This window comes from Chinchilla lanigera, unplaced genomic scaffold, assembly GCF_000276665.1.
Source record: "Chinchilla lanigera isolate Chin_1 unplaced genomic scaffold, ChiLan1.0 scaffold00017, whole genome shotgun sequence".
In the NCBI taxonomy this organism is placed as follows: Eukaryota; Metazoa; Chordata; class Mammalia; order Rodentia; family Chinchillidae; genus Chinchilla; species Chinchilla lanigera.
In genome coordinates, this window is record NW_004955418.1 from 14,567,607 (window position 1) to 14,587,001 (window position 19,395).

A 19,395-nucleotide genomic window follows, 5' to 3' on the forward strand; every position below is an offset into this window, starting at 1 on the left:
AGCAAGAAGGTGAAGTGCAGTGGTCAAGAAGCATTCAGCCCAGTGTGGTGGCACAGACCTGTAATCCCAGTACTTGGGAGGCTGAGGCAGAAAGATAGTTGCAATTTTGAGGCCAGCATAGGCTACAAAGTGAGCTCAAGGTCAGCCTCCATGGCTGAGCAGGACCCTGTTTCAAAAAGACAAAAAGAAAAAGAGTAGAAGCATTTGAGCCAGACTGTTTAATCTATGGCCAATACATTAAGCTTGAACAATGCACTTAAACCCCCCGTACAGCACTGTCCTCATCTGCACCGTCAGGATAATGAAGTACCTGCCACATATGGCTTAGATAGAGGAATAAAGGAAGTACAATGCCTATGGAAAGGTCTGACACATCCAAAAATCCTTACATTAGGAATCATTGTCAGTGGTAGCATAATAACATTTCCATGACTCAAATAGTATTCTTTCAGATTAATGATTATAGTGGAGATTTAAATGTCAGCTAGTCATTTAATAGGCAAGCTACAGCAACAGCTTTCATGTTATACAATCAAGTCACCTAACTTCAGATTCAGGCACTTTCTCCTATGGTATATTGCTGTCAACTTTTCAGCAATCTTGCAATAGTATTTACTACTTTTTATCACTCATAACATTATCTTTAATATGAGACACAGGGATTTAGTGGGTAGACATTATGAACCCCTCTGCATTTAGCGCAGTAATTTGAACTCTTTCATCAGACACATTATTCTCCTGGTATGTTTAAATTATTATTGCTTTTTAATTAATAAGTTATTGGATGATATGGAATTTTTTATATTGCAAAGTGTTTAGAATGAATTTAGTGTGAACTTCTCAAGCAAGCCAAATATGTAATACATTTTGGGTACCATCTGTAAACTTTGTAAAATTATCTCATGATTCATCTCTAAAAATTTTTACACTCTAAAATATGCAGGATCTGTACTTATAAGGAAACAAAGCCATTATTATATTTTATGCGGCAAAGTGTATGTTCTAATACACTTCGAGGACGTATAAAGCTCAGGACAGAAGGAGCAACAGTTAATGCTCAATCATTTCTTTTTTACTAAGAAAGAAAGAATCTGCTGCAAAGGTTTTCAGCATAAAAACATCCACATTTGTGTGAGTTTGGTCTGATCTAGCCCACAGGTACACTTTCTAAAATTTAACAGTGTCTTATTCTTAGCATCTAGAAAAGAATATGATAAAGTTCCACACAGGTTTGGTGAAAAAATGCATGAGTCAATCATTTGCGCTGTGTGTCTTAGCACAGTAAAACTTCTTGATCTCACAACTTAATAATTATAAGTCATTTTAAGTGTAGGGGAAACAGATACAAGAGATGTGATGAAGTATGATGGTACATTTGGCAATTTTACCTTTTATAAGGTAATCTGAGACAATCTTTGAAGATGCATTTGATCTGAGACTTGAATGATAAGAAGGACACAGTCTGTGGTTTTCTGGGGGACTGCAGTGATCTGTGTATATTACACTCAAATCCTCCTAAGCTGTGTTGGCTATAAACATTTGCTTATCATGAACAAAGCAGAAAGAAGGCTGAATGCCTGCACCATGATTAACATTGAGGGAAATAGTGGACAATGTATTTGGTGAGGTTGGTAAAGGTCAGGTGATAGAGATCCTGGTAAACATGGAAAGGACTTTGAATTGTTCCCTAAGAATAATTAAAAAGTATTGCAGTCTTACACATATAAACTGTTGAGTACTCACCATATCATCAGTGTTTTGATATTTTGCGTAGACTTATTGTTAGAATGAACTGAATTAAATTATGAGAGATATGTTTACCTTTGAGGACAAACAAATTTTTTTCTCTACTCTCTTCAGCATGTAACATACACAAAGTATTCAAAAGGAAGCTATATGTTTACTAGAGACAGCAAGAATTATGAAGCTAGACTGCCCAGCTTCAAATTCAGACTTTCTTAGTTATTATCTCTTTTCAAAAGATTACTGTAAGACTTAAATGATATTCATAATTCATTTATAACTTAGTCTATAAAACTAGCTAAAGTTTTGGCTAGTAAATGGAAAAGATATGAATTTTCCCTTAAGGAAATCATAGTCTAGCAAAAGGAGAAAAGTAGATATACAAATATCGATGATGGAAACAAATCTGGTGGTTAATATGAATGTCCCCAGCACTCAGCCATCATCTCATTTGTAGACCCACTTGCATCAAGTTGAGTCATGTCGATACTTTGCTCATGGATTCTGAGCATGTCACCCCTGGGCCAAGAGAGGGAAAACCCCAGGAGAATTCTTCAGTTTCTTAGCTTTTGAGATGATTGAGGAACTTCATATTGCCATGGTAGAGACACAATTTAGAAGTATCCTGGTTGACTAATGGAGTTATTTAATGGAAATCTATCCTGGGAAATTATCATATACATATGAGGGTTTCTTTTTGTTTTTTGTAAGCAAGATTCCACATTGTTGGGTTGAACTGCAGAGATTTTATGCATGTCCTCTCTTCTCCAAATGAAATACACATGAAATTCTTTGAGACACAAAAGAGAAAAGCAATTCTGACAGGTAAATTGAAGATACTTCTATAGAAGAATTGTGCATGAATAGTAATGATGATTTCAGTAATCAGAAAGAAGATGAAGCTGACTTTTGTGAACATTAAAAAAATTGAAATATAGAGTACAAAGCCAAGTGATGAAAATATCTGGTCATTACAGGCAGATATGGGGTTAATGGTAGAGAATGATTACAAAAAGACAGTGGAGGGACTTCTTGGGTTTGGACAAATCTAAAGTAAGTATTCAACTTGAGTTTGGATGATGTGAAAGAGTTATTAAAAACTTTTGCTAGAAGATATATTAGTTGAAAACCACTTTAGGAGACGTATAGATGCATAGTAATTATGATATTGTCCCTGTTCTGTGTTGGCTATAAACCGATGGATTATTTTTAAGTGATTTTAAGTCAAAATTTCACTTGCATTTCATTAAGTAAAATACTTGTAGAGACATTGAGGAAAGCTGACAAAAATTGTATTTTCTCTGAGGTTTCAGGGATCACAAGGTAGCTAAGAGTTTAACAGGACATAAGAAGGAAGGAATAGAAGGGAAGGAGTCATGTGAAGTAAGAGGTGAGTTCTGTGACACCCTGAAGTAGGTGCATAGAAAGACAATTTAGGCAGCAAAGTGAGCATTGACTCTAGTAATTTCCTAGGTGTGAAAATGTGGTAGACTCACCTGGAATGGTAAAAGTAGGCCTAGCTTGGAAAGAGAATGAGTAGGTCAAGAGATTTTGGCCATGTATAGTTATATAGTGTGGCAAATAAGTGAATGATGCACATCATGAGTTGAAATTGAAAAGACAGGAGAAGTAGCACAGTTGGAGAACTATAAATGATCACACGACACAACGCAGCCTAGGTCTGTTAGGATGATTGATAGAGCAAATGAAGCTTAGTGAGAAAACTGCTTTGCTTCTGCCTATAATGCTGTGGTGGTCAAGCTTAATTGTGTCAAGTTGGTTGGCTCAGGAATTACCTATGGGTTTAGAAAAGTACATTTCTGAGTATGTCTATGTGGGCTATGGAGTTATGACTTTGAGTATGGTCCCTCGCCACCTCCTGTCTGATACTGTTCCCCTTCTCTGCCTTCCTGCCTCCCATTAACTGAGCATATTTTCTCATCACAACTCCTGCCATGATGATCTTCTCTTGAAACCAGCAACACCTGGACTGAATCCCCCAAAACTCTGAGCCAAATTAAACCCCTCCTCCTTCAGTTGGTAAGTGTTGAGCATTGTGTCCCAGCAGCAGGAAAGCTGACTAGTACCAAATATTGGTTGGGGAGTAAGACCTTTGCTGTGACTATACATGATCACATGGTTCAGAAAGCTTTGGAACGAATTCCCAGCAAGAGTTTCAGAAATATTTAGAGATGCATGGTGGAGAAGTCCTAGAATGTTGCAATCAGAGCTTGAGGGCTGATTCTGGTCCAATCAGAAGGCCAGAAAGGCAATAGGTATGTGGAAAATAAAGGCCAGGCTCACAAGATTTCAGCTGAGAATGAGGATTGTTTCAGGAGTTGGATTAGATGCCATGCATGTTACACTCTAGCAAAAATGTGTCTATATTTTGTCCATGTACTGAGAGTTTGCAGGAGACTAAATTTAAGGCATATAGATTACTTCATCTGGCAAGGACATTTCATGGCTGTTTTTGGCCAAATTCAAAATGAGAATTATGTATAAAAAGCAAAGTTGAAAAATTTGAAGTCTTTAGTTTTGTCTTAGAAGAATTCATGCATAAAGTTGGGGCCAGAGTATGTGTGGTTGCTGAAGAGATTAATGCCGATAAAAAGAAATAAGTACTGTGTGTAGGGACAAAAAGAAAGGTGCCTCAAGGACATTTTAGGAATCAACAAGAGCCCATCCATACAAGGTCAAAGGTACAAAACTGAAAATCTTTCATTTGTAAAAACAGTCCATGAGCCCCCTGTTTGAGAAAGACCACCTAACAAATTTGTGGTGAACTATGCAAGTTTCCTGGGATATATTTTACTGTGCTCAGTCACCCAAGCAACCAGAGGCTGCTACAGCTATAGTCCAAGGGGGCCTGGCTCCTGCTTACACTGCCAGCAGGCCTTGTCATCCATGTGATACACGTTTAATTGTCATTCAGAATGCAAAAGTTTTAGGATGAGAGGTCTTCCACCCAGATTTCAAAGGAAGGTATGAGAAACTAGAGCTAGAATGTCCCCCCAAATTCTCATGTGTGTGGAAGGTGATTTGAACATGGAGATGTTATATTCATCAGTGAAGCTACCCACTGATGAGTTCAGCAGCTCAATGTACTATTAGGAGGTAGGCCTGGTTGGAAAATGTGGGTCAATAGAGGAGTGACTGAGAAGGATATATCTCACTCCTCAATTTTTCCTCCCCACCCCACCCCTTTCTGGATGCCAGAAATGGTGTGCTTTTCCTTCTGTCATTTTGTTTCTGCCTTGAAGCCAATCAACCATGACTGAAACTGTGAGGCAAAACAAATCTCTTCTGCTTTAAGTTGTGGGTATTGCGTATTGTGTCCCAGTAATCACAAAGCAACAAAGACATCAGGTAAGGAGCTCCTGACAGAGCAAAGTATGAAGTGTAGGTGCAGTGGAAACCCAGGAAGTCAGCAGGGACAGAAAATGTCTAACGGGGAAAGGTGCATAAGCTAACCTAAGAGAGATGCCATGTGGGCAGCAACCAACACCATAGCTATGGGGCTGCTCAGGTCCTCTGAAACACACATCTCACCACCATGTGTTCTAGATGCACAACATAGAGGTAAGGGACTTAATGTCTGCCTTGTTGTGTTTCTGTCTTCTTTCAATTCTATTCTTTTCTACACGTGATTCCTCCATTTCCAATGGTAATGTTTACCTTATGCCATTGTACCCTGGAATTATGTAACTTGGTTTATATAAGCTGCAAGTTTACTCAGTTTCAGGGGAGACTTTGATTTGGACGTTTAAGCAATCCTGAGACTATTGAGGCTTCATGAAAGGTATTATTATGTTTCATTTGTAAGTGAGTCAATTGTATCATGTTAGGCAGAATTATAAACTGGTGTTTATTTGGAGATTAAGTGTAATTTAAAGACACATGTTTCAATATGAAGTTGACTAGAGGTAGAATGTGGTAGCTAAATTTAATTGTGTTGGTTTAGATGGATTTGGAGCTATCTAGGAGATTTGCAAAGTCACAGGTGGGTAATGAAGGCGTGGCTTTGAGTACTATAAATGATACCTGACCCATCGCTCTTCAGCAGTGTTCTCTGCTCTACTTCATGTTCCTCATTAACTGAATGTCTTTTCAACACATGCTTTCCACTGTGTTTCTTCCTTGGAGCCGTGAACTGAATCAGCTAACCCTGAACTATCCATGAACTGAATCCCATTAAGTAATAAGTCAAATTTAAACCTCTCTTCCTCTAGGTTATAGGTATCAGGTATTGTGTGCAAGTGATGGGAGAGCTGACTAGTACAAATACTCATGTTTTTATTTAATTTTCTCCTGACACACAAAGAATCTTAAGACAGGAATGAACCCTCCAGAAAACAATAAGCACTATCAAAAACAAGAAGAGACAAATCAAAGTATTTGTGAAAGCTATTTATTCTAAGGTATCAAATTTGTGTGCATAAAAGAAACATAATTACAAAATAAGCACTTCATTATCAAGTATTTGTAGATGCTAATATTATAGATAGAATATAATTCATTATAAATGATACTCCATATTTAGTAACTTTTGTCATCATTGCAATTCATTAATCAATTGTTAACAAAAATATTATTTTTGTTATTATTACCAAAATTATTACCAAAAATAGGGTCTGCAAATTTTTTTTCTTCAAAAAAATAAAATCCTATCTTTGGAAAGGTTAAGAAACTCTTATTCACCCTCTAAAGAGTGACTTCTGTCTTTGGTATACAGAGTTACTTGTCTGGGGAAATCTGAAATTGATAAAACAGAAATTCATTGTTTGACTTTGAAGGTAAAGCAAAAAGATCAGAGGTGGAGGTGCTTTCCTTTGATATAGCTTACAATATAAAATTTACATGCCAAGACAGGAAAACTGTTACCAGGAGTTCTGAAGAAGCTCCCAGAATGTCAGGTCTCAGTCACAGGTTAGAGTAATTTTGAGAGATTACAGTGCTTTATGTGTTTAAAGAGGGCAGAGGGTAAAAGGATTAGGTGGGAAGTACCAAAACTACCCTGAGCTTCTCAGCATGCATCTCCTGGGGAAACCAGGAAGTTTGCCAGCTGTTCACATTATTTTCAAACAGGTTCTTCACTTGAAACCTGTGGATTATACGCTTCATTTTGCTCGTGAAAGCATCTGTTAAAAACAGTGTTGAAAATGGGTTATTACCTTTTCACTCAATATGAGCACATTGATCATTTTATAGAAATTAGCTTCCTCTAAACATAAAATGACTTTGGTGAAAGTATTTTGTTTAGTTTAAGTACCAGTAGATGATGTTGCCTTTTACTGTTACTTCAGAGAAAGTCAAGGAGGGTTTAACTAAATGTTTTCCTAATAAATTATATGGGAGATATGTAACAGCTCAGTGGAAAAATCTAAAATAAGCCATTAGCAAAGGCACTGTTTGTTAAAAAAGACATTTCCCTGAAAGTCTGTTGTTAGTATCCACATAAAACTTCTTCTACTATTTTTCCCCACTTGACTTGGAAATCAGTTAACACCAAGTAGCTGCTGATTTCATTTTGCAAAACCTTCTTTGTTAACGTATCCAGGTATCTTATAAACCTTTCCATTGGCATTGAAATTTAATTAAGTATTGTCAGCTGTGCTTTGCTTTGACTTTGATTATTTGAATTTGGGCTGCCTTTAGGCAGAAAAATACGGAAGTATATTACTCACTATTTCACATCTGCTGCAGTTTAAAAGACTGAGTTGCCAGAGTTTTATGAAGCATCACTTAGTAATGACTCAGGAAATGATTAGTCAATGCGTCTTCAGCTCAAAGTGAAGGGCACCCTCTGTTGACCATCTTGCTATGGTATTTCCCAGGTCTTTCCTCAAAGTACAGAATCAAGCTAGGGATTTGACATTTTTTTCTTAAAGGGGCACTGATAACTGATAAATAATATACGTAACATAATCTCTTGATTTTCTACTTAAAGTATTCAAGTATAGTGATACATTGATCTAAAACAATACAGTCTGATGTTGATTGAAAACAAAACACCACAAACTGACTTATTTTTGCCTCATATCAACTGTGATTTTCAAAGTCTCTTGATATTTCTATGTCATGGTGCTCAACACTGGAAAATGAAAAGGAGAACAACTGCACAATGTATTGCAAGGATTATTGCAAAATTATTTCTGTTGTAATTATTCAAATCTGAAGTGGAAGTGGAGTTTCCAAATTTTTCCTGCAATTTCAAGATGCAATTCTTATTAACATTACACAATAAAAATGCCATAAAACTGATGACTATATCTTGTAGTTTTAGGTCTTGGGCTGAAAACTGAGATTTCAGGAAGTTTGTTTTTTAAATCACTCTGCTCATATGAGTCCCATGATCTTATTAACTGCACCAGTTAATCTTAATTGTCTACTTGGCTGGATGAAGAGACTCCTGGAGAGGAGATTATGTTATAAACTGAACCTTCTGGAGTTGGACCATATGCCTTGAACTCAAGCCTTTGGGCTTTAAATACATTTTTCAATATTTAATATCAATATAAACTGCTTAAATCATTCAAATGATTTGATAATGTTTATATATGGCTATCACTGTGATGAGATGATGATTATTATTTGAAAGCCAGCAGGAAAGCCTAAGTTAATGCTCTCCCACCATTAATGGTAACCCTTTCTTTTTTTTATTTGTCTTTTTGAGACAGGGTCTCACTATGCAGGTCAGTGGCCTTGAACTCACTTTGTAGCCCAGGCTGGCCTTGAACTCCGCAGCGATCTTCCTGCCTCAGCCTCCCAGTGCTGGGATCACAGGTGTGTGCCACCACGCCCAGCTAATCACCCTTTCTTTTGTACTTGGAAAATTGCTACTGACCCCTCAGGTTTCCTCTGCACAATATGGAAAAACAATACAGTAGATGATTTGAAAGCTCTCTTCCATCACTGACAATGTAGTTCTTATAAACAATTACATTGTAAGTTTAGAGGCAATTTCAATAGAAAAATATAAAATTATTGAAACAGTGATAGAAAATTATTTAAATACCTATTAGTGAGGTTTTTTTGTCCTTATAGTTCTAACAATCTCCCTATTAAAGCTTTTGCTTTCTCATTAAAACCATTTGAGTATTTCTCAGAACAGTAATGCAGACATAAATTTGTCTGATAAGTAGATCTAGGAATGCAGATATAAATACTCAGACAAAACAGTTTTCTCCAGTTTCCTCTAATAAGCCATTAACTTTTGGGAAATTTATCTTTAGATATCAGTGAGATTCAGTGAGAAACTCATAAAATGAAGCCACATCTTAGCCAATGATTTTTCTTTCTCTTTCTCTCCCTCCCTCTCTCCCTCCCTCCCCTTTCTCTTTCCTCTCTCCCCTCTCCTCCTGTCCCTCCTGCCCCCCTTCTCCCCTGGGAATCTTGCATATTTTAGACAAGTGCTAAACCACTCAACTACAATTTCAGCCCCTAGTAAATTTGTATTATTAAAGATTAGTAAATGTTAAAATAAAGATTTTATTTATGAAATAGATTTTGACTTGAATGTATATCCAGTAGGGTGGTACATCTATTCGTAAATTTTTAGTTGTGTAATGTTCTCCCTCTAGTTGTTCTCTTTCATTGAAAATTAAGGTTATAGAAAGATTCATGTAGAACAATAAAAATGGCACCAGTTTCACCAGTCAGATCTGCTGCATTTCCCAGGGAAAATACTGGTACAAATTTTCTTTGTATCAAATGGAGCAGATCCTGGAGAATCCTTTTCTCAATTTCTGCAGATGTCTCATTCCCAGAGGAAAAATGTTGAGCTATATATCAATCATAATGACATTTGTTAGTCTACAGGTTTTACCGCTAATCTATTTTTTACTTAATTATTCTTGCTTTGGCTTTATGAAGCAGTAAAGCATTTTTAACAGCTACTGGAGCCACCTGTAAATAGGCCTCAGGATGTAAGTATAAAAATATTGGAACATTTACATTTCATGAATTCCAAGCAGTTTTAAATGAGAATTAAATGTAAACACTTGACACCACAAGACTTTTCCTAAAGTTCCATAACTAAGAAGTAGGATAAGAATGGGAATATCTCCTTGATCACTAAATTTTTCATGCCTACAATGATTCATCCAGTTTCTGACTTTTTAATTGTAAAGGAAGTTTGCAAAAGAAAAAGAGAAGTATCAGTATTGCTCCATAAAGAGTAACTGTTTTCTGTTACACAAATTATTTCAAATGCAATAGTTCTTCCTCCTTAGGAGTTCCCAGCATGCCCCTGGAGTGTCTTGGTGCGTGTACTGTGGAGCAAGTGCACTGCGAGGTTCTATGGGGACCACATGGTTATTCCACTGAGGCACACCTTGAATTCATATCTGGGGAAGTCTTGCTGGTATTTTCAGGTTGGTCTTAGAGAATTTCAGTGTATGAAAGTAAAATTTCCTTGAAAGCTAATATGAGCTTTTTGATCAGACTTGGGTTCCAACAGTACAAAAAGCAAAACTTTAATAATATTTGGTGAAGGAATAAAAGTATCCATCAGTTATTCAGCTGTTGATTAAATTCTAGTTCTCATCCTTATAGATTATGTAATATTGGGCAAGTTATTTGGAAAACTGAAGCACAGAAAAGTTATTTATAAGACAAGGAATAGGTCACAAAACTGGAATGAAGACAAATGGTATATTGTAAACAAACTTCTGAAAAAGGATTCCTAGCACAGTCATTGGTCAGTAACTATGTCTTTTACCTTCCTTAAAGGCAGTTGAACTCTTTCAGCAACATACTGTAAAAGATGCTGTCAAGCAGTGTGTGACTTTAAATAAGAGTACAGTCCTTATGTATGCATTAGGGGACAACTAGCCTTCCAACCAGAAGAAGACACTCTCGCTATACCAGACTGAATCTGGAAAACAGCTTGGCATTTATCAGACTCAGTGACAAAAGTTCTTTAAGCATTTTAAGATTTTAGATGTTTAGAAGTACATTTCTTGAACATCTTTAATAAAAGAAATCATCATAATTTCAAGGTATAGTCACACCAGAAAAAATTCACAGGACTAAAAGTACCTTTTTGTTGCATAGGGTTTCCAATATGAAATGAACATATTGCTGAGCCAATTTAATTAATCACTTTTTCTTGGTTTTAGAGTTTGTATTTTTTGTGCTCGATGAAATCAGATTACTATGGGGGACTAGCAATGACAGGTGACTTTTAGAATAGAAAGCGTGACATACATTCTATGGCAGCCTATCGTTTTCTTTCTTAGCACACTGACTTTCTATCATTATTTCTCTATTTCTGACAACTATCCCTTTTGGCCAAACAGTTCTCACTTTCTTTCTTCTCACCTATTACATAGGAGGGTTAAAAATATTAAATATTTTTGTGCTAAAAGCCCAAGTTATCTTTTTGTTCTTTGCACTTAAACTTTCTACACAGTTTACTTTTGTTGTGTTTCACTTTGTTTTTGAATCCTGACCTCCAAAATGCACCTGGATCCTGTATTCCTCTTACCTCTCCAGAAAGACTTGCTGTGCTTTACTTTTTACTTTTTACCTCTTTTGATTTCCTGCAGTAATATGTTCTTACCTATCTGTAGATGGATCTGTGATGTGCTATCATTACTGCCCTTTCTGGTTAAAGCAAAGACCCTGGGTTCAAACTCTAGTACTTAAAAAAAAAAAAGCAAACAAGAGAAAATAAAACCAAAGACACAAAAATACCTCATTTGTATGTAATCTTGTGAGTCTCAGAAGTACCTTCAACCTGAAGCAGTATCACAGCCCCTTTGGTGCTCCCTTAGTGCAGGGGCTTTTCAAGTAATTTGAATTCATATGTGTCCTGAGAAGCCCCAGTGGTATTCTACGGTCTGCTTTAATCTAAAATAACACTAACTTTAAACTATTAGAATATTTCAGGAGAACTCTCATAACTCTATGACATAAAATAGTTTATTTTCCTCCCACAGATAATGTACAAGTATGGGAAAGTTCTTTGATGTCACAGCAAACTTGTTTTTAAACAGAGTTTTGCAAAAATAAAATTAAGCTCTTTTAGTTCCCACACACACTTTTATTTTATTCTGCTGGTGCATTGTTCCCAGACTTGCTTCTCTCACTTGTTAAATCATCATATGTGATCTTGTGTTTTTAATGTCATGGATGTTAAGAGGGTCTCTTATCTGAAGTCTTTATGAAAAAATATTTTGTCATTCCCTTTTACTTTACTAGCACTCAATTATTTCATTTATCATGTGTGTGTGTGTGTTTATGCATATTAAATTTATGTGGAATTTATATTTTTACCTTATTCCAGGGAAGATTGAGTGTGTGTGTGTGTGTGTGTGTGTGTGTGTGTGTGTGTGTGTGTGTTTATGTGTAGTGGTGGTTTTTGGGGCACAGTTCTTCAAAATGGCACCTTGTCATTTGAAAAAAGAATTCATCCCAGTAGCAGAGAGGCCATCTTACCTTCCTCTTGCTCTTCTCTCTGAAGGTCATAAAATTTAAGAAGAGCTCTCTGACCTCCTCTTGAGGTTGTCCTCCATGTCCCCAGAAGAAAAGAACGTCTTTTGAAGAAGGAGAGACACTGAAAAGAATCTGAACAAGCAGGACTTGCTACACTTCCCCCAGTTTGTTGTCTCTAGCTAATCAATCGTGCTTTTCTTGGCTATCCACTTCTTTATCAAACCTAGCATTAAAATATACAGTTTATTTGTTACTTCAGATATTTATCTCCTTATGGAGGCTCCTATCACATAATACTTGCATCAACAAATTTGCATACCTTTCTATTATTAATATTTTTTTGTTAGAGGGGCTTCAGACATGAACCTAGGAAAGGGTAGAGGAAATATATGCTCCCTTACAGTGGATACACATGAATTTAATATATTGCCTTTATTTAATTACTTGTCATTGGCTAAGTCTCCTGAATTGAGATAAAAATATCATTCAAATAGGCTAAATCACATATATGTGGACAATTTATCTTCCTTTTATAATCAAGCAATGACACTGAATCAATATGGCAGGCCTCTTTCCAATGAATTAGAATCAGGAAGTTAGCAGATGCCCCTCGAGAGAGGATGCACTGATTATTTTTACCCTGGTGTTAATGAAAGAACTATAAGGACATCATTAGCAAGTCTCTATGTAGATAGCTTCTTGACATATTTATAGCATCCTTCAGGGAAAAGATCAGTAACATAACTAAGATTTATTCTCTCCCTCTTTCTTAGAAATAAATTTTTTTCTCAATTGATGAGGAAGGACTTAGGTAATTACAAATAGACAGAAATTAAGAAAATGGGTTAAACAAATGCCTCTCAACTTCCAAAGAGGTAGACAAACATGAAGTTAATCCTGAATATGATTTGACACATGTTCTTCAAAAGTCCATTTTTCAGTTAGTAAATATTTAGCTTGTCAAGTTCTCAGTTTCCCTGAGTAGTGAGAATCTGATTTCATACCTGCAATTGAGTTCACTTCAGCAAGCAAAATTATAATCTAAAGTTCTTGAGGGCTCAGGCCCTGAGTTTTAATTACTGTTTTTGTTATTTCATAGTAGTTTTACAACATTATGATGGTATTTGATTTCTACAAAGGAAGGATGTAAGCGAGACAACTGATACCCATGTGCAGGTGCTGGGGAAGTCAGCCTGAAGCCATGTTTCGGGGGAGAGACTGGCATGTCTCTTTATTTACTTGATGTCAGTTTGCAGGAAGCCTAGTGGAAATTACTGGTGGTAATTTTCCAAGTCACTTTTCCACCATCAAATCACCCTTTGACTGCAATAACCAATCAATTAGTATACATTGATTGGTTGTTTAAAGCCTAGTCATTTTTCAGCATCTTCCAAGAATCAAATGCAAATATATTGCTACAGTATCCTGTATTTCCACTATCACAGAACACATTTTTCACGTCCACTTATATTAGTAACGCCTGCTATTCACTTAGTTTCCCCCAACTTGATGGTAAGTTCTGCAAGTCAGGAGCAACGTTTAAATCTCTTTAGCAGCTCCAGAAATACTGAAGGTCCTAGCACAAGTAACAGATGTTTCACCCTGTTGTTGAATGAAATAATCACCTGAAGATTGTTATAGAAATTTTATCCAATGTTGTTTGAGGAAGAAAGTATCCATAGCAGGTAACATTTTCACAACTGAAATTTCTCTCAACTGTATTCATTTTTCAGGCTAGGATTTGAAAGAAAACCTTGAAGCTAGTTTTTCTTTAACAGACTGTTTCTCAACCATATTTGGTGTTAAGCAAGGCAATTGGGCACATGAGTCTTTTAGGTTTGGTTTCTCCAAGCATGTGTGAGGATTGTGGTGAAGAAATTTCTGAGATGGTCTTGATGACTAACTTCCAGACAGCTTAGCAGTACTCCAAACACCATTATTTAAATAAACTGTTACATTTTGCTCTTTTAGCTAGTTATGTTATTATCCATGTATTCAGAGCGACTTTTTTTTGCACGAAGTACAGAAATATATAAAAAAGTATTGCTCATGAGTGAGGTTTCCTGCCCGAGGAAAGCTTCCTAAATCTTTAAAACAGAGCATTTATTTAACAATAATAACAACATCTTCTCTTTACTGAAAGCTTATTATACATCAGCTCTTAATATGGTTTATGTTACTTAATCCTCTGAACAACATACAGAATTTCAAAGTATTAATATTGTCACATTTAAAGATGACAGAACTAAAGCCAAGAGATGTTAAGTTACATTCCTAAAATTACATGATATCTAAGTCATGAGTGAGATTCCAACTTGAATCTGATTCTACAACTGATGTTTTTAATGACTGAATTTTCCTATAGGTACTTCATCTGGATAATGAAATTTCAACTTTTAAAAAATCTTGGCATGGAATATAATAGTTGTTAATTTTTGTAAAATGAAACTAAGGGTTAACCAACTTCAATAAAATTCTTTATGTGCTATGGTGTCCTGGAAAATTTAAAGAATTGTGTGAGTTGAATGATAAACATAGTCATCCTTGTATAGCACCAGTTGTACAGTTTCTTATTTCTTATGGAAAATTAATTGCACACCTTTTTCCTTTCCTACAGCATTGAACCTTTTTTTTTTAAATCCATTTGCCAAGGTCTGCTTTGGAGCCTGGAATATTAAACTGTCATCTCACAACCAAAAAAGGACAAGACTAAAATGAAAATGGATCTCATTCCAAATGACTAAAAGTTTTTTTGGCATTGTTTAATATTTGGTGGGAAATAAGTGAGCTGTAATGTAACAGAGCAGAAAGCTCCTTGCTGTCACGATCTGACTACTGCTTTTAACCCCAGAATTAAACAGAGCAGACAAAACACATTTCATACCACCCATAGTGAAGCAATATTCAGTCTTACAGGACCATTTTAGGAGTCAAATAAGCTATCTTTAAATCTACTCTCTTTCTTTTCTAAATCTCTAAGCAGGAGACTTCATCAAGTTTATTTAAAAAATAGTTCTTCCATTGTCTAAAGAATATTTTCTTTGCATTGGTAGATTCTAGGTAGTCATTCTATTAAAATTCTATGTTACTAAGGTCTATTCTACACAGTAGAGTAAGGTTTTAAGGGGCAGAATTGGGTGTGATGCTTCACAAGATGAATTTAGAGAGTTGTAGATGAATGTGATCTACTTTGAACATACTGAGCACCTGCTCTATGGATTTTCGTACTCTTTTGCAATTTTTACTTATCTAATTATGAAAAAAATAATTGCAGAATATGTCATTTTGTTGCCTTTTGTGGAGTTTTCTTACTTTCGTCTGTTTACTTTGTACCTTAGGAAACATTTGCAAGAAAACGAGTACTTTTCACTTGAAGTTTTAGCTGTTTTGACTTCTGATGGACGGACCTCTAGTCACAGTTACTGGGGGGAGCTCTCCAAAAGACTGCAGTCCTCCACCATTTATCCCAGGCTCCTTTCCCTTCATCTACTAAATGTCCTGCCTCCAATCTCAGTGGCAGGTCTTCCTTTCACTAACCCTATGGCAGCCTCTCCTGCCTCTCCACTTCCTTTGACCTTTGGTCAACTGGCTCATAACCCTGGTGCAATTGTGAGCTTTTTGCTTTCAAGAGTTGAGCAGCAGTCACTTGCTCAGTGATTTGTGCCTCCCAATGTGCCATCCTGTAATGTCACAGACTGCAGTGTGATGGAAGCTCCAGGTTTCCATTGTATGATGGGATCTGCTCACTCCTAATCATTTCTGAAGAATCAGCCTGAAACTTCCTTGACACCCTTCATCTGAGCAGATGTCCCTGCCTTGCACTGCCTGTAGCATCCTGTTTTCCACATCATCAAGTCTATTACATTGCAGCAATTCCTTATTTAAATAGCTGTGTGATCTGTACAAGTGAGGATAACACTGAGTTTACAGTTTGTTTATTTCCACAGTCTTTGAACATAGTACCTCACACTAAGAAAGTGCTTAGTAAATATTTATTGAGTAAATGAATGAATGAAAAAAATATTGACCAGCTAGTATGTGTGTGGCACTCTTTCAGGCTTACCAGGAGTTTCCATTATGGCAGAAGCACTCCACTGGGGTGCATTTTAGGAGCTCTCCAGTACATGGGACCCATTTTCTCCACAAATGATGGGAAAGCTGTGGGATGAGGAGGTCAGTGTTGGAATCTTAGATGAATGAACATCGTGAGCGATGATACAGAGTAGGAAAATGAGGCAGAACAGATGCGAAGTTCTGAGTTGACACACAAACCTTAGATAATCTCAGTCGTCCCCGACAAGCCTCCAAAGTTCACATCAAATTTCACTTATCCCCTAAAACTTTTTGTATTCCCCAGAAAGCTTTATCTTTTCCATCTTTTTAGAGTTCTGTTTCTTCTCCTATGGAACTGACTCGTTTTGAGTTGTAATTGTTTGCATTCAAGACATCACATCGCATCTGCTTGACTGTAAACTCTGTGAGCGGACAGGCTGACCATACTTGAGAATCTTCTTCCCACTGTAGAACCTGCGAGTATTCGAGGTACTCCTCATCATTTCTGTCATCATGACCACCATCGTCATCATCTTATGCTTTGACTTTAGGGTGCAGAGTTTCCTCAGTGATGTACAGATTCAGTAAACGAAGAAAGCTCTTTTCTTCAGCTTTTGCCTCCCGGACAGCTTATTCAGGTAAGTCAGGCTAATTTACACAGACACACCAGTTGAGTTGGTTGAATTTGAAGGTCACTTATAGCTTTAGATTTCTAAGATTTTATGATACTTTGGGCAATAGAAAATAAAGCTATGATTAGCATATGATTTTTCTTTCCCTCTTATTCTTATGGCTGGTCTTTCTGCAGTAGGAGGTAACAGTGGCTGAACTTTCATGGGTAAACAGTCAGAAAACTCATTATCAAACTATTTCCTTTTAAGCTTTTGTTTTGTTCTATGAGTAAGTTTTTCTAAGTCCTGTACATTGTATATATTGTTCAGAAATGGTGACAATTGTAACAGAGGAGAGAGTTGAGGGATCTATGTGAGTTCTTTTTTTTTTTTCAAAAAAGCAAATGGATTCAGTTGCAATTTTCTACTGGTTTAAAATCACCTAATTTCTTAGATTCTTTCATTAGTAGTTCCATCCAATAGGAAACAATGGAGTCATAGTTTGTTTAGATTTTGAAAGCCATCACTTACCTCTTCATTTCTAATGCTATTGAATGATTTTAATTAATTTAAAGGAACAGGGATGAAACATAAATGACCTTTGACATGAAAATTTTAAAACATCACTTCAGATAGCTGAGTATAGCAAAGAAGCCTGTGAGAAGAGAAATGAAACTCCGCTGAGAATTTGGTGCTTACAAGAAAACATTTAGACACTAAGAGGGTGAACCAGTGGAGAGAGAAATTTTGAATTATTTGGACTTTAGAGGTTTTGGAAAATTTCAAATTTGACTCCTCTTGAATGGAATTTAATTTGGTGTATATTAATATATATTTAATTTCATTTGTAGTTGTTAATTACTTTTTTCTTTTATGATGATGCCAATATTTTAAAAAGTATTTGGTTTCAGTGCATATACTTTTTATTTTAAAGAGAATGAAAAAACAATAGAAATGATATAGAATTTCAAAACAAGTTGATAGCAAATTAGCAATGGTCGTTATATTGCATATTGTTATCATCAAAGTGGTTGTTCAGATTATCAGATATAGGCATTCCAAACTGATCAAACAATTAACTGTTCCTTTCAACAAACCAGTAGAAATTAGTAATACAATTATCTTAGCTATCTTGTGTGTATATATATATATATATATATTTTCCCCCTTCCTTCTTGCTTTCTTTTCTCCTTTCCTCATCCCAGTTATTCTGTCATTTTAAGCAGTTTCTTTCCTTTCACAGTATCTAGTGCACATATTTTTTAATCTTATCCATCCCTCCTATTATCCTCCTGTACACATTCCTTCCCCTTGTCCTTCCCTCTTGTCCAATAATAGTTTTTCTGCTACTTTCATGCCATCTTTTTTTAGTTTCCTCTATTATGGGGAACGTACATATTTATCTTTCTAGCCTGGCTTATTTTGCTTAATATTATGATCTCATTTCATTCATTTACCTGCAAATAACAAAATTCCACTGTTTATGGCTGAACAACACTCTGTGGCACACATATCCCACATCTTCTTTCTCCATTTGTCTGTTGATCGGTATCTAGTTTAGTTCTGTCCCTTGGCTACTGTGAATTATGCTTCAATAAGAATGGCTATGTAGATAGCCCTTTAGTATGCTGACTTGCATTCTATTAGGTATGTACAAAAGAATATTATAGCTGAATCAAACGGTATATTTTTAGTTTCTTAAGGAATGTTCCTAATGATTTCCTTAATGACTAAACTAATTTATATTCTCTGTAGCATCTATCTGTAATTGATAAACATAAAATAATATTGATACTTTTATAACATGAGATTGATTTTTACTTCTTATTTAAATTCACCATTTTTCATAGAACTCTTATCTAACTTCATAGAATCTTTCACCTTCACATGTTAAAAAGATGTTAAAAAATTTTGCTTTCACATGTTAAAGAAATTCCAATAAATTTTATCCATTGTTAGTGTTTCTCCATATGTGGCTGCTGATATGATACTTAAGACTATTGAGTTAATCACCTGTAAGATTTGAGTGTGCAATTCTTCAGCTTATTTCCAGTTTTTTTAAATAATCTTTTTCTAAAAACAGTTAATATGAAATTAACCAATCTATAGAATGTGTTAATTAATTTTGCTTCCATTACAAGAGTGAGATTTCCCTTTATGATGCCGTATTTTGTGTCAATAAAATCAAACGTGTTAAAAAATAAAATCAACTACTTTGGCACTAATCAGCATTCTTGATCTTAATTTGGGTTTAGATTCCTTGGTTTTATGCTGTGGGGGGACACGATTGTGCAGTATCTGGCCTTGTGGGCACTTTAACTTCAACCTCTGACTTAATGTGTCCTGAAATGCCCCTAAGTGACACCTTGGGAAACTTCATGCTCTAGTAAGAAATTATACATACAAGAGAGTGAGGTGAGATGAAGGAACAAAGTAGAACTTGAGATGTATTAAAACTACCAGAGGATTTCTTCTTGAGCAGAAATTGTTTTGGGAAAGAATCTTTTTAGGCCTGGAAGGCACAGGCTTCAAACTATTTTCTCCCAGG